The sequence below is a fragment of the Aulonocara stuartgranti genome (assembly GCF_965226115.1).
Source record: "Aulonocara stuartgranti genome assembly, chromosome: 22".
NCBI lineage: Eukaryota > Metazoa > Chordata > Actinopteri > Cichliformes > Cichlidae > Aulonocara > Aulonocara stuartgranti.
The window spans coordinates 18,290,876-18,306,582 of NC_138957.1; the positions used below are offsets into that span (position 1 = coordinate 18,290,876).

The 15,707-nt window shown below is 39.7% G+C and overlaps 2 long non-coding RNA genes across 2 annotated transcripts; both read right to left on the reverse strand.

Moving 5' to 3' along the window:
- Positions 1-6,592: 6,592 nt before the first annotated feature.
- On the reverse strand, positions 6,593-9,529 carry LOC309699357. Its single transcript, XR_014274309.1, has 3 exons — positions 9,263-9,529; positions 8,068-8,971; positions 6,593-7,638 (listed from the first exon to the last, which is right to left on the reverse strand). It is a non-coding gene; the product is annotated as an uncharacterized lncRNA (long non-coding RNA).
- A 1,427-nt stretch (positions 9,530-10,956) lies between these two features.
- LOC309698772 lies at positions 10,957-13,088 on the reverse strand. Its single transcript, XR_014274175.1, has 3 exons — positions 12,576-13,088; positions 12,356-12,459; positions 10,957-12,251 (listed from the first exon to the last, which is right to left on the reverse strand). It is a non-coding gene; the product is annotated as an uncharacterized lncRNA (long non-coding RNA).
- Positions 13,089-15,707: the final 2,619 nt, after the last annotated feature.

The following is a 15,707-nucleotide window of genomic DNA, read 5'->3' on the forward strand; positions in this document are numbered from 1 at the left end:
CCATCTGGGGAAAGTTTGTGTAGGACAGGTGTCTGTTGCGTTTGAACAAATTGTAATTTTCCAAGTGGAGACTCTCTGCGACAAAAGAGCCCCGCAGGTGTGTTTCTGTTAGGCACAAAACATCTGCTAGACACAATTCATGGTGACTTTTGATGTCATTAATGTGAGCTGGCAGTCCCTCTGTATTATGATGAACAATGGTGAAAACCTCTGACCTGCTCAGTGTTTGCCTCACGTGTAGAAGAGGCATCATGTCATCAAGGTTGGCTTGTCTCATGTTCTCAAGCGCTGCAGTGATTTCTGGGTTGGTGAATATTTTTTTCTCCTCCATATCAAGAAGATACAGTCCACTGAGAGACGTCACTCTACTGACAGCTACGTAGGCCATGCCGGGCTCAAAAATGCTCTTAAGAGAGACAACAGCTGATGTGGTTGTCATACCCTGTACCTTATGTATTGTACATGCAAAGGCCAGCTTCACTGGGAACTGTCTTCGTACCACTCCTTTCTGCTTCAGATTCTCCTCTGCTCTCTCAATGTACACCATGTCGTCTGCTGGTGTGCGGTTATTCTTTCCAGATGTCTCATTATCCATTTTAAGTCCAAGCTTGATGATGTGTTGGTCGTTTTCAGAGTGAACTACTCTAAGTAGTATTCCAAAAGCTCCATTAACCAAACCATTTTGTATGTCAATGTTTCTGGTGAGCATGACACGAGCTCCTTCTGCAACTTTCAGTGTGTCTGGTAACTCGTTTTTACCTCCTTTCAATGGTCTGTCTTGAAGTGCCATTCTGCCAGTTCTAGGATCTTTTCTATAATCATCTGCATGGATGTCAATGATATGAGTGTGGAGCAGAGCCAGTGTTGCAGAGTTGTGTGCATCCACTTCTTTATTAGTTGCAAAAATGTGCAACGCATCAGTTGGACAAAGGGCTGGTTCAGTTATGGCCTGTGACAACAAATTTCTATCTGCTTCGCAAAGCTCATCCAACTTTCCTTTCACACGAATTCTGTTCAGCATCTCTGCAAAGACAACATCATCTTTCTGACGCATAATCTCAGTCAGTGTGATCATCTGAAAATGCTCCCGCCACAGGTCGATCTCAGACGGGTCGTGCACACAGAGAGGTTTAGACTGTCGCACTGGGGGTAGCTGATAGAAGTCTCCGACAGCAATGACTGACATGCCTCCAAAGGGTCTCCGAGTCCCTTTGATCTGTTTGAGTCTTGCATCTACATATGCAAACAGATGTCTTGACACCATAGACACTTCGTCAATGACGATTATTTCAGCATTCAAAAGTTCTGATCTGACTTCATCCAGCTGATTGCCAAGTCCCTGAATGGGAGGTTTTAAGCTTCTAGGCAGCTTGAGAAGAGAATGCAGTGTTGTTCCAGAAATGTTAAAAGCTGCAGTCCCAGTGAAAGCAGTTAACAGGACAGTGGGTTTTGATATGTCAACGTCGTCTGCATATCTGGGCACTTTGCTCAGTATCTTAGATGCTTCTGAGTAGATGCATTTGATAAGATGTGATTTTCCTGTTCCAGCACCACCATTAATATAAAAGAAAAACTGCTCTGGATTTAGAGCACAGACTCTTTTAATGCACCAGTCTCTAACTGCATAAAATATGCAGGCTTGCTTCTTGTTCAGATTCTGAAACATCTGACGTAACAATGTGGGATCAATAGCAGGGGGTTCCCTGATGGCTCTGACTTCTGTTGAAGCATCAGCCTGACGGCTGTAGTCGGGCACATCTTCCTGTTCATTTTCATTGTCTCGCTCTCTTTCTTGTTCGACAAGTGGCAACCTTACGAGATCTGATTCAGGTGCCAGATTACACCATTCGTCAGTCACACCTCTGTTCTGCTCATATTCCTCAACAGCGCTCTCGATCTCCTCACTGTTTTTCTCATATTTTTCTCTGTTTCTTTTGACAATGTGTTGCACGTACTCAAGATGGTCAGTACCTGGTAGCTGTACACAGCCAGCACCATAGAAAGCCTGATAGGTTGGCAACGATGGTGTTTTCAGTTCGTGGTCTGAACGATGAGGAAGGTACAGTTTAAGCAGTCTTCCGTAATATTGCTCTGGATGTTTTTCTTGTGAGCAGCGGTGAAATCTGATGATAGCAGGCTTATTGTTTTTGCGCCTTTGCACAAACCCCATCTCATTGAGAAGGGGCAAAACATCTTTACCTTTTTTCTGTTGGCCATAGACAATCCTGCAAGTAGCAGCAAAGTCTGCCATGCACATCTCCTCATACTCTGGTGTTTCAGGTCTGGCTTTGTATTTGTCATTCAAAGATGTCATCCAAACATTGGAAGACTCAGGTGTTGTGTTGTCCAGAACTGACAGGGGACGACTCATTTTCACAGGATTATCATCAGTTGGAATGAATATTACAGCACGTGAGCATTGCTTCATGTGAAGACCACATGCACGAGCAACACACTCCTGTGCACTGATCTCTCGCTTCTTTGAATATGCCTGCATGACGGCTCTCATTTCATCGCACTCATTTACACTGTCCTTATGGGAGTTCTCAATGACAGTTTTCAGGTACTCAGATAGCCCGCCCTCTTTTTTTGATATATATTTCATTAAATAATTTGCAGCACCAAAAGCATCTAAAACAAAGCTTATGTCGATATTACTGTTCCAGGCTTCAAGCAGATGTGGATTATAGCCGTTTATCCAAGAGTCTTTTGGATCACGCTTTAGTATGATCGTACTCCTCATGTTCATTTTATTCAGGTATCTCTCATATTCTGCATGTGTCAACTTGCATCTTTCCAAGAGCTGCTCTAAACTCATGGAAGCAGTTTCAGGTTCATTCAGCAGCTGGTTCAGTGGTCTGAGCTTGTTCTTTGCCGTTTCTACTTCCAGTGCATCATCCTCACTGGGTCTTGTGATCATTGTCTCATTGCAGGGTGGTTTGGGAAAACCAAAACGGCACCCGGAGCTTAAACTCCTAAAGCATGTCTTTGTGTGGTTCTTACTGTGTTTTTGCACTTCTGTTACTTTTTTGTACAGTTCAGGTTGTTTATGTGGATCAGGCAGCTGAGCTGTGATGTATTTGTTTATAAAATCAAGAACAGTTTGCTCATCATCCTCCTCAAACACAGGAGCACCTTCTACCCACAGGAGGCAGTGTATGTGTGGGCTTCCTCTGTGCTGAAACTCAACTCTGTAAAAGTAGTCAATGACTTTGCCAAGTGGCTCTGCGGGAGATAAGAGTAAATCTCTGAATAATGCTTCAACTCTCTTGTCAAACATGCGCATTGTTGTGACAGGATTGCTTCTCAGGATGTCACACTTTGCTGACCAGTCGAGTCCTTCAAAATTCACTTGTTCACCTTGCTGCCTTGTTATTGCCTCGATCACTTCAGGCCAGCGCATTTCAGCAGCTGAAAATGTGCAAAAGAACGTGGGAGTTCCCAACTGTCTGATCATGGCAAAAAGATCTCTTGTTGTTTTCTCCCAATAGGCTGGGGTTCCTCTCAGAGGCTGCATGAATCTCACTGCATCTTTATTTCGCACCAGTTTCTCCACCTCATGTTTATCTTGTAACATGCCTGAGGTTATTTTTCTACCATCTCTGGTCAGAGGCTTTGCCTTCCTTAACTGTACTGTCATGCTGGATGTAGCCAAGTGTATTTCAGTCACAAACTGTGCAAAGAATAAATAGTTTGTGTCTTTGGCAAAACGATCATCAATGCAGAAAAGTCTTGATTTGAAATACCCACTGGGGGATACTTTGATCAGCCTTCTTTCATCAAGTGTGTTTTGGCCTGTAGGAAACTGCACAGGGAAGGCCATGGCCTCCAGTTTAGGTGTTTTGAAAAAACTTATTGGATTGTTTCTCTCTGCAGGAGCAACAGAGTAGATTCCTTCACTGAAACATAATATCTCCTCAGCCACATCAGGGGGCTGCAAACAGGACTCGAGTGCAAAACCACCATTAGTCAGTCCATCTGCTTGCTCTGAATCATCTCTCATCTGTTCATGCGATTGTTCACCATCACAGGGTAACATGTCAATGTCCTGTTCATTTATATTTTGTGCTTCACTCAGTGCATTTTTCTCACAGCTGTCAATTTCCATTAAATCAGCCTCATCATAATCGTCCTCATTCATGTTTTCATCATCATCATCATCATCATCATCTTCATCAGGAAGAGTTGGATCACACAGCTCAGCATCATCTCTGATGCTCACATCCTTATACTGTGGATGAATCTGCTTGAGTTTATGCAGTGCTTGCACAAGTTTAGACCAGCTTACAGTCTGAAACAGCTGATGACCTTTGTAAGACAAGCGTCTCTTCAATTTTACTCTCATGACCTGAGAATTAATTCTCAATCGAGGTAGTGTTTCAACAGTTTCCTGTACCTCTGATGGGACACAGACCACATTTCCTCTAATTGCTCTTTGTCTGCCTTTGGGAAGAGGAATGATCTTGGCAAATGGTATGCACTTGGCTATGAGATGTCTCTCCAGTATGTTGAGATCAGAAAGTTCAGCTGGAATATCAGCAAGATCCAACTTATTGGCAACAGCAAGTGCTGGCATGGATCCATTTTTAAGATGATCGTGGCAGGTGTGACATATCCACTCTCTCTTTCTCTCATCAGGCACTTTGCACTGCTCATTTCTGCAGTTTTCATCACAAACATGAACAAACTTTCCTGTCAAACATGTTGTAACTACATGTGGGTTTTTGACATAATTTGACCTTGTGCAGGGTCGTACTTGGTTTGGAAATGAAGCCTTGAAGCATACAGTACATGGGTATGATGGTCCAGCTTTGATTTGTGATTTGAACACAGATATGGCCTCGTTGATCACACTGTTGTCACTCTCTTGGGTTTGTCTGTTCACCCATCTGTATTTCCTTTTTATTTTCATGGCACATCTCATGTTGTGCATAATCCTAAATGCAAGATTACTTTGATACCTGTCTCGCATTAGTTGTTTCATCAGTTGTCTCTGTCTCTCTCTGAATTCAAAGTTTTCTCGATACCTTTTAGTGATGTAGCTTTTTTTCTCCTCTCTGAAATCAGTATTCTCATAGTAACGTCTTTTTATATATTGTTTTTGTTTTTGTCTAACTTTAGCATTCTCACAGTAACGTCTTTTAACATACTGTTGTTGTTTCTGTCTGAATTCTGCATTCTCACAGTAACGTCTTTTAACATACTGTTGTTGTTTCTTTCTGAATTCAGCATTCGCATGGTAACATCTTTTCATATACTGTTGTTTTTTCTGTCTAACTTCAGGATTGTTTTTATATGCCTCGCTTGTGCAAGATTTTTTCTTTTCTTTGTAATTTTTATTTGAAGCATACTTTTGTCGTTCTTTCCTTTTTTGGTTTTCTTTTCTCTGATTTCTGGGTTTCTCTGATGCCATTAATCTTCTTTTCATTTTGTGCCTTTGTTGTTTATTAACTTTTTTCAGTTTTTGTAAAACTATATCAGAAAGGTCACAGGCAGCAACATTTTTTATTGCAGCATTTGATTGACATGAAAAAGCATCACTTGATGGAAGGAAACTTAATTCACTGCATAGTTGTTCAGTGGGTATATTAGGAGGTTCATTCTGATCTTCATATGATGTGAATTGAGTCACGTGGACTTCTTTTTGTTTCACCAGTGGCGTACAAATGGACATTTGACAAAAGATATTTTCAGTCGGATCAGTGGTTGTGTTTCTCCTTGGAGTAGAGGAGTTTGCTTCATCAACAGTTGTATCAGAGTGAGTAGGTGCCACAGCAGTGGCAGCTGTTGGTCTGCAGACTGTGTCTGTGATAGTATCACTCAGGTTGACTGTGCTCATACTGTAGAACTGCACAGGCTTCAGTTCATAGTTACAAGAGGGTGATATCTCCATCATTTCATAAGAATCTTGTAGCCTCTTAATCATGTCACTGAGGAGTGTGAATTTCAGCATCACAGCTGTACCACGATTACGTGACTGTAGTAGTAGAGGAAGACCACTGGGTGTTCTGGAGTGTGGGTCAAAGAAACCATATTTGCCTGATGTGGATCTGAACACTGCGATACACAATCCACTCATAATCAGTAAGGCATACTGCACATCTGACAACAGGCAGCTCAGTCCTGCTTCTAAGCTGAGAAAGGTATCTACTGCCTCCTCTGGAGGTTCTTCAAATGTCCCATACCGGGAAGGCTGTGTCATGTTGACATGATACATAGACCTGCGAGCATCAACTTTGTCTGGCAGCTCATCGGTAGCCAAATGAATATTTTTAGGAAATCTTTTCTTGGCCTCTTTGTACATCACATCACCTTTATCCAAGACCAGATTAAGGTCAGCTGTAGTCATGTTTTCATTCTCATGAAGGAAAGCAAGAAATGTGAGTGAGTTACATGTGCACTGCTTGTTTCTAGAGTCTCCATATTTAGGATGAGCCTGGCTGCGAGATGCACAGACATGTATAACAGAGGGCTGGTTTTCAAGGTTCACTCTTTCTGCATGAGATGGTCCTGCCACATCACTGTGACAGCCTCTTTTCAAAAAATCAGCATAACCCACCTGTGGGTTACATGACACCTCATGTTGTTCATTAAATTCATGCTGCAGTCCACTCTTTACAGCATCAGCATAAGATACCTGTTGTACATGTGCAGGAACATGTTGACCTGCCTGTTTGACACTGTCAGAATTGGTCTTTGTAGACACACTGTCTTCTGCAGAGCTCTGAGGAAAATCAAACTCAGCTTGTTCACATGTTGGTACTTTGTGAAACTCATGAAACTTTTTCCAGCGTTGTTTTGCAGCTTGTGACTTTTTCTGCTTCCTTGGCATTTTCACACACCTGCAAGTGTTTCTTAGTCTCTAGAAAATATGTTCACAAGAGTGGCACACACCAGGAGATGTTGTCTTTGTTTTTATATTTCAGTTTTTATTTGTCTTAAACAGTTGTCTTTCGTTTGACAGTTTGTTCTTCAGTTGAGAGAATATTATGCACTCTCTTTATTGGCTTGGCATTTTTCAGCAGCAAGCCAAGAGTGAAAAACAGGTAGAGAGAAAATTTAGAAGAGAGAACAGGCAGAGCAGGAGAGACACGGCTGGGAAATCACAATCAAACCGTGAATTAGTTTTCTTTGTTTGTTCAGTTTGTTCTCAGGTAGAGGCAATATATGCACTCTTTATTGCTTTAATGGCTTGGCGTTTTTCAGCAGCAAGCCAAGAGTGAAAAACAGGTAGAGAGAAAATTTAGCAGTGAGAACAGACAGAGCAGGAGAGACACGGCTTTAAATCAAACCGCAGATTTTTCTTTGTTTGTTCAGTTTGTTCATAGGTTGAGGCAAAATATGCACTCTTTATTGCTTTGTTGGCTTGGCGTTTTTCAGCAGCAAGCCAAGAGTGAAAAACAGGTAGAGAGAAAATTTAGCAGAGAGAACAGACAGAGCAGGAGAGACACGGCTTTAAATCAAACCGCAAAAGGATTGTTGGTTTGGCAAAATTTCTCACAAACCACAGAGTGAAATACAGATGGAAAGAAGGCAGAGACAATAGGTGGAGCAGGGCAGAGGATAGAGGGGTTGGGGGGTTGGGATGTGAGAGAGAAGACTGGAGATCTGGTCCTTGTTCTTCTTCTTCTACACACTCTGAACAAAAAACAAGAAAAAAATAATAATTTTATTAAAATTATATCACATGGTAATTGTATGAACTAAATGTGACTACTGCAAAAGGACAAAACAAATATTCAAGCTAAACTGTTGTCGGCTGCCATGTGCAAAAAGTTGCATAATTGGGCACTTTTTAAAAGAATAAATATTTAATTAAATTCAGCAATAATATTTTTAAATACAAATATGATTGAGTGAATCATTAATTAATCACATGTAGTGTGACTACAAAAATGTACGAAAAAAATATTTTAGCCCAATTGTTAAGCTGCACTTATGTGTATTTATTATAAAATTGTGTTTAAAAGGTCTAGCACAAAGTTTGAACCCATCACTTTACAGCTTATATTAGTCATATTATTTTTTTATTTTGGTCTACTTCTCTTACAGTATGTGCACACCTACCAGGCAAAGCACAGTGTCAGTCAGGTTCCTGAAAGAAACGAAAAATAATACGTTAGTTGTCTGTACAGTGTTATCAGACTAACAGAAATACAAAGCCCACACGACATGATACACTGAACTTCTAGTCAGCAGGGTAATTATAGAGTAATATAGCACACCAACTGATACAGCAGTCATTTTACAATTCAAACTAGTTAACTGAAGTATTGCCACTTATGTAAGGCTACTGTTAGACTGTTACTAGCCTTAGCATTGCTGCTAGCGCTAGCATTCCGGCTAGCATTAGCACTTCAGTTAGTGTTAGCATTGCAGCTAGCGTTAGCATTGCAGCTAGCGTTAGCATTGCAGCTAGCGTTAGCAATGCTGCTAGCGCTAGCAATGCTGCTAGCGCTAGCACTCTTACTGTTAAAACTGAGCCACAATGGCAATAATAAAGCTAATTTCTTACTTTTGTCTCACTGACCAGCAAGAAATATCACAGGAATATTATTTTTGTCAGTTAACAACTGCTAAGGCTAGTGTTAGCACTATAGCTAGCGTTAGCATTGTTGCTAGCATTAGCATTGAAGCTAGCGTTAGCACTGCTGCTAACAGCAAAACGTAATAAACGTATATAAATGATAGCGAAGGTTATTCTTTTTTCTTTCTTTCTTCTTTGAATTGTTTTTAACTCTGTTGGACTTGATATGTGAGTTTAAATGTCAAACATGTATTTTTTCCATCATAAAAATAAAACACTGCAGTACTGAGTGTACTGTACTTACCACAGCAGAGAGCAAAGCGGAATGACGACAGTTGGTCCAGTGATAGGTTAAAAACAGATGAGGCGTTCAGGTGGTGCTTGGAAATTTGACCATCAGTTTGAACAGCAATAATGAGCATATACATGTCTGTGTGTTGGTCTCTGTGTGTGACAGACATAGAGAGATAGAGGGAAAAAATACACTATACTAGTGTAAAAATTGGTCCTTTTTGCCCAAGTATAAGCGAATGAGTGACATACAGAAAAACAGGGCAACTGGCATTAAATGAGCAAATAAAAAGTATTAAATCTTGAACTGTTTTGTGGGTTTTATTTTAAGACTACTTTGAGTGTATTCGTGGGGAGATAAACTATACAGACTATAAACAGAGACATTAAATGAGATTAGGTTAGTTAAACGTTAGTTAAAAGGTGGGGAAATTAACTACAGACCGATAGATGCTGAGAGCTTTAATTATCCAGTCAGAAAGGATGATTTTGAAGTCATCAACTGACTCCAACTGCCCAGATCTGAAAAACCTTTGTGCCAATCACAATGCTCTACTTAGTTGGCATATACTAACTAGTGACAAACTATTAATCTGTGGCAAAACCCTGTCAAATCTGTCTTATTGTACTTTTGAAAAAGTTAATCTTACTACAATCTAACATTTTTAGGTTTAACCTTGGCAGAGTGAGAGAGAGCTCGTTAAGCAGGCAGGTGTGAGCCTGGTTGCTATAGTGACAATGGCTCCATACACACGACACAGACATGCACCTCACTTTTGCTGCTTAAAATGAACAGAAAAGTCAGGCCGAAACAAATCGTTCCCATATGAAAAGTACAAGTCGTATTGACGAAATTCTTTCACCGTGAGCGACAGCAGCTTCTAGTCTACTGAATTCTCAGTTTTCATGCCTGTGGAGTTTCTTATATGGACGTGGTGACAGTGTAAAGACACCATGCTCTTCTGATTTTCAAACGAACCTTCTGAGCCATTTTAACATTAGAGTCTATGGAAGAGTTGGAGGGAGGAGGCTGCGCATTGGTGACATTTATGAAAGAACCATAACACCTAGTACAATAGTAAACACATTGGATGAAAGAGGACAGCGATGGCTACGTTTTGAGGGTAAAATCATACCTGTAGAGCAAACGCTGCGGACACAGCAGCAGTTTTAAAAAAGATTTTAAGATTAATTTTTTTGCTCCTCTCACTCTAGCAGTTGAGCTGCCTCACTCTAGCCCCAACATTCCGTCCCATACACACCCATTATAAACTCTGAAACGGGTGAAAAAACATCATGAAACTTAAACTGGAACTGAAGAAAAAGTATAATAGATATTGAAAAGATAAATACAAGTTGAATAGTTGAATGTCTTGTCTTCGTTTTAAAGTTTGAATGGTGGCTCTATGTCAATGTATGTGGAAGTAGTAAGAGTTTAAAAATGAATAAGTTGAATGAGAATTTGAAGGGTCTCCCCATTGAAATACATGGGAAATTTTGGGAAATTTTTGTTGAATAAAGTTGAATAAAATTAAAAATATAAATGTTAAAAATGAGAAAAATAGAAGCAGTCATGTCCAAAAGAAGGGGAATCTAATGGTGTTTGAATGGTTTTTCTAAGTTGAACGGTTTTGAAGGAGTAGGAGTACAAAAAACGTACGGAATACAGAATAAAATAGAATAAAGATTAGAAGAACAATACTGTGAATGCTTTTCAAGCATTCACACTAATAAAGATTCGAATAACAATACTGTGAATGCTTTTCAAGCATTCACACTAATAATAATAACTAGAAAGTGCATTTTCTGAAGAAACTGCAGTGTGAATGCTTGAATCTGAATGTATGCACTGAAATGAATTAATTGCTGAATTTTGAGTTAAAAATATTGAATGAGATTAAAAAAAAAAACAAAAAACGAATTTAACCTGAAAACAAAGGTGCTGAACTGCTAAAAGCTGAAGGTTACACAGAAGCAGAAGTTGGAAAAAAGCTGAAAATGTTTTAAATGTAAATTAGAAAACCCTAAGAAATGAGAAAAGAACATTTAGAGTCAGAAAACCTCTGAATGAATATTAAAAGTTCATATTCTTCTAATTGAAATGAACTTAAAAGAAGAACAAACATTCTGCAGAAAATACAAACTTTAATATACAGCATGATGTTTTTCAGACATATACACATGTGTATATCATGTTTAATAGTATTACATACATCAATTTGTTTTGTATGTCATAGAAAATAACATAAAAATCTTAAGTCATATTTTACAGCTTCTTTCTGAAAAGGACTGGTAGAATAAAGAAAAATAACTAAATTAAATAACTAAATAAAAAATAATGAGCAACATATGAAATACATGAAAATTCAACTTTTAAAACCACAATCCTGAACCTTTAAATTGTGTTGGTTTCTTAGAACATGGCTGAACAGCTGTTTCTATCGGTCTACTTAATCTTCTGATCTGTCTACACATCTTTTTATTACTCATTCTTCTTTATGTTTTAATGTAAACAGAGTCCACACAGTGGTAAAAGAGAACTGTATAGAGATTTGTGAGTAAACTCAAATGAAAGCCTAAGGTGGTGACACAGTTTAACACATGCAAATAATCAAATAAACACATTAGTCCTTTTTGTGAACATGGATAAATAAGTATCAATACAGCATTGTTCAGCCATGCCACTAAATGCTTTTTTACACATTGTTTTAACCTGGGCTCAGACACAAAGTCCCAAATTTAGTTAGTCCCTGACTTTGAGTTGTGGTTATGACTAATTATTATACACAAGTCTTTATCTATCTGAACTCTAAGGACACAAATATGAAAAAACCTATACTTACCAGCTGATACCCCACACTACACACTAGGTGTGCCATGTGACCTGAAACTTTGGTACAAAATCATCATAATCATTCTGTTAACACTGTTTTTTAACACTGTTTGTGTTGCTGTTCAGCAGTTTAAAATGTTTTAGATTGGATTACATGGAATGAATTTGAATTTTCTTGGGGGTTTTTGTATGTGTTTCGTTCTCAGCAGATTTTTTCTTCCATACTGTTGAATTCCAGTTACCACATTTCTGGTCATATGACATCCCAAGTGCCCACTTAAAAAAATCCCCACAGTTAATTCAACATTAAAACAAAATAAAAAAATGTTAAATAAATAAAGGTTTGCTCTGTGATGAAATATTAAATAAGCATACATTGTACAGAGCACTAACAATGAAAACAATCCTTTAGCCTGTTGATCAGAGAGAGGCAGTCATTATGTCCATTTAAAACCTGTAATCACAGAGCACAATGTTTCTGTGAAACTATGAAGTCCCATATGATCCTCATCACGTCCAGTGACTTCAGAGTGGATCCTCCCTGTCATCCGGCCAGTGTTTGATGTGTGGCAAGCAGCACAGAAGCAGGATAGCTGAGGACTTTAAAAGAAGAGCAGAAAACGGGAACATATGTAGTTGTAAATGTAAATATCAGTGATACTTGTCTTGTCAAAGGGAATAAAATAATGAAAATGTTAACTTACACACTCATTTAGGGAGGATCTTGACACTGCACAGAGGAGGCACAGTCAGTCTGACAATGATGGTGATCTCCAGGGATGTTTTCCTGCAGCAACATTCCTGCCAACTGGCCGTGTGATCCAGAGTAGTTGGTTTGTAATGAACAGAAAGGTGTATATGTTAGGTAGTGTGCACTCAGAGCTGGTCCTAAGAAACAAACACATCCTGTAATAAACTGAATACCTGTAGTAGTGCTGCTGCAAATATGAAGCCCTTCTATCATGAGTGGTTTCAAAGAAGGTGTTTTGGAGGCTCGGTCACAGAAACTGTGCAGTCTGTTCAGTCCTGAGTGTCTCAGCTCTGATGGGGATGGATCACAGAGGGAAACACCTGAGTACAGACATTACAATACACTCTAACACTCCTAAGGTCAAGTGAAAACACAATTTAAACACTTTACAAAGAATGAATACATGTTTTCATGGAAATTATGTCATTAACCCTTTTTGTTGTGAGTAAATCTCACCGACTGCTTGTGGGACAAGCTAGAAGGAGGACTTATCACAGAATGTCTCCTGTGCTCCAGATGTGAAGTCTCACGCTCTGATCGTACGGCGATGAAGATGGTGATGATGAAGCCTCTCTGATCTGTGGCATTACAGTTTCTAGCTGCTATGTGCTTCACACTGTTGGATCTTACATGTGAAGCTTGGAGAAGACACAGGAGGACTGTGTCTCTCTTAAAAAAGAAAAAGAAAAAAGGAAACCTAACACCCTCCCCCCCCCTCAGCTCCCACCGTAAACCCCCCCCCCCCCCCCCCCCACTCAACTCCCCAACCTCACACCATCCAATGTCTATACAAATGTAGGGTATCAGCTGGTAACAGAAAGCAAGTGTAACATATGCACTACATATGTAACACTGCTGAAACATTTCTGGCCAGAAATGTGCAGTTATCAACCCAGACCCACCCTGATGATTGCACTGGCCGAAACATGATAAAAGCTCATAAAAATGTATGTTTCATCGAAAGATTTGTCCAAAAATATAATCGTATACTTTTGAAAAAGTTTAAAGTTTATAACAAACCAAAATAATAACATTTTTGTAAATAGTATTTCAAAATAGAGGCACACATAAAGTGGCTTAACTGTCATTATTGCTGTAATTAGGTTTGTTTGTTTGTTTGTTTGTTTTTTTAAAAAGCAACCTTTAGTCATTATTGTTCTCTCAGAAACAATGAAGAAGCTGTTGAACATTTATGTGTTGTGTAGGCAATCCTCTGGTCCACCCTCCCTCCCTCCCAGCCACAGTGAGACTGGGGCAGCCTGGCAGGATGTTGAAGCCTGGCTGCAGAGAGGATATGCCTACACTATTCATTTTAAACTGCTATATTTGATTTTTCTGACATTTATAGGTTACTGTTAGTGAATTTTAGATTTTCTGTAATAAATAAAATTGTCATCTTTTACTGATATCATTACTTAATTCATGTAATTGTATTTTATGTAAACAATTCAAACATTATACTGCAATGCAGGGCGTCAACTTTTAAATATCGCTCTACTTTCTTAAGTCATTCAAAAATATAGAAATTACTTACTGTATTCAAAGATCTAGATCATGAATCATCACAGGACAATACACAGTATACTGGGTCATGGTAACTATGGTATGTCTTCATGACTCCAGAATGGAGACATCGATCTGACTGAGAAATGAAAATTAGGTCAAGCAGTGTGTTCTTCTCTGTGGTAGGGGCAGTGATGACCTGTGCGTATCCCCTAGACTCAAACAGCTCCAGGATTGGTTTGTTTGCACTGGATAAAACATTCTCATTAAAATCACCACAAACTATGATGGGATGACAGTCCATGATCTCCAATGAGTCTAATAGGCTTACCAGGTTTTTCAGGAATGGCCTCAGAGTGTAGTCTGGAGGTCTGTATACAACTGCAATCAGAGCACTGACTGGTGCTTCAACCTTTAAAGCCAGAAATTCAAGGTCAGTTACATTATGGATGTACTGTTTTTCATGCACTTGAATGTCACTTTTCACATAAACAGCAACTCCACCACCACTTCTGTTTGCCATCTGGGGAAAGTTTGTGTAGGACAGGTGTCTGTTGCGTTTGAACAAATTGTAATTTTCCAAGTGGAGGCTCTCTGCGACAAAAGAGCCCCGCAGGTGTGTTTCTGTTAGGCACAAAACATCTGCTAGACACAATTCATGGTGACTTTTGATGTCATTAATGTGAGCTGGCAGTCCCTCTGTATTATGATGAACAATGGTGAAAACCTCTGACCTGCTCAGTGTTTGCCTCACGTGTAGAAGAGGCATCATGTCATCAAGGTTGGCTTGTCTCATGTTCTCAAGCGCTGCAGTGATTTCTGGGTTGGTGAATATTTTTTTCTCCTCCATATCAAGAAGATACAGTCCACTGAGAGACGTCACTCTACTGACAGCTACGTAGGCCATGCCGGGCTCAAAAATGCTCTTAAGAGAGACAACAGCTGATGTAGTTGTCATACCCTGTACCTTATGTATTGTACATGCAAAGGCCAGCTTCACTGGGAACTGTCTTCGTACCACTCCTTTCTGCTTCAGATTCTCCTCTGCTCTCTCAATGTACACCATATCGTCTGCTGGTGTGCGGTTATTCTTTCCAGATGTCTCATTATCCATTTTAAGTCCAAGCTTGATGATGTGTTGGTCATTTTCAGAGTAAACTACTCTAAGTAGTATTCCAAAAGCTCCATTAACCAAACCATTTTGTATGTCAATGTTTCTGGTGAGCATGACACGAGCTCCTTCTGCAACTTTCAGTGTGTCTGGTAACTCGTTTTTACCTCCTTTCAATGGTCTGTCTTGAAGTGCCATTCTGCCAGTTCTAGGATCTTTTCTATAATCATCTGCATGGATGTCAATGATATGAGTGTGGAGCAGAGCCAGTGTTGAAGAGTTGTGTGCATCCACTTCTTTATTAGTTGCAAAAATGTGCAATGCATCAGTCGGACAATGGGCTGGTTCAGTTATGGCCTGTAACAACAAATTTCTATCTGCTTCGCAAAGCTCATCCAACTTTCCTTTTACACGAATTCTGTTCAGCATCTCAGCAAAGACAACATCATCTTTCTGACGCATAATCTCAGTCAGAGTGATCATCTGAAAATGCTCCCGCCACAGGTCGATCTCAGACGGGTCGTGCACACAGAGAGGTTTAGACTGTCGCACTGGGGGTAGCTGATAGAAGTCTCCGACAGCAATGACTGACATGCCTCCAAAGGGTCTCCGAGTCCCTTTGATCTGTTTGAGTCTTGCATCTACATATGCAAACAGATGTCTTGACACCATAGACACTTCGTCAATGACG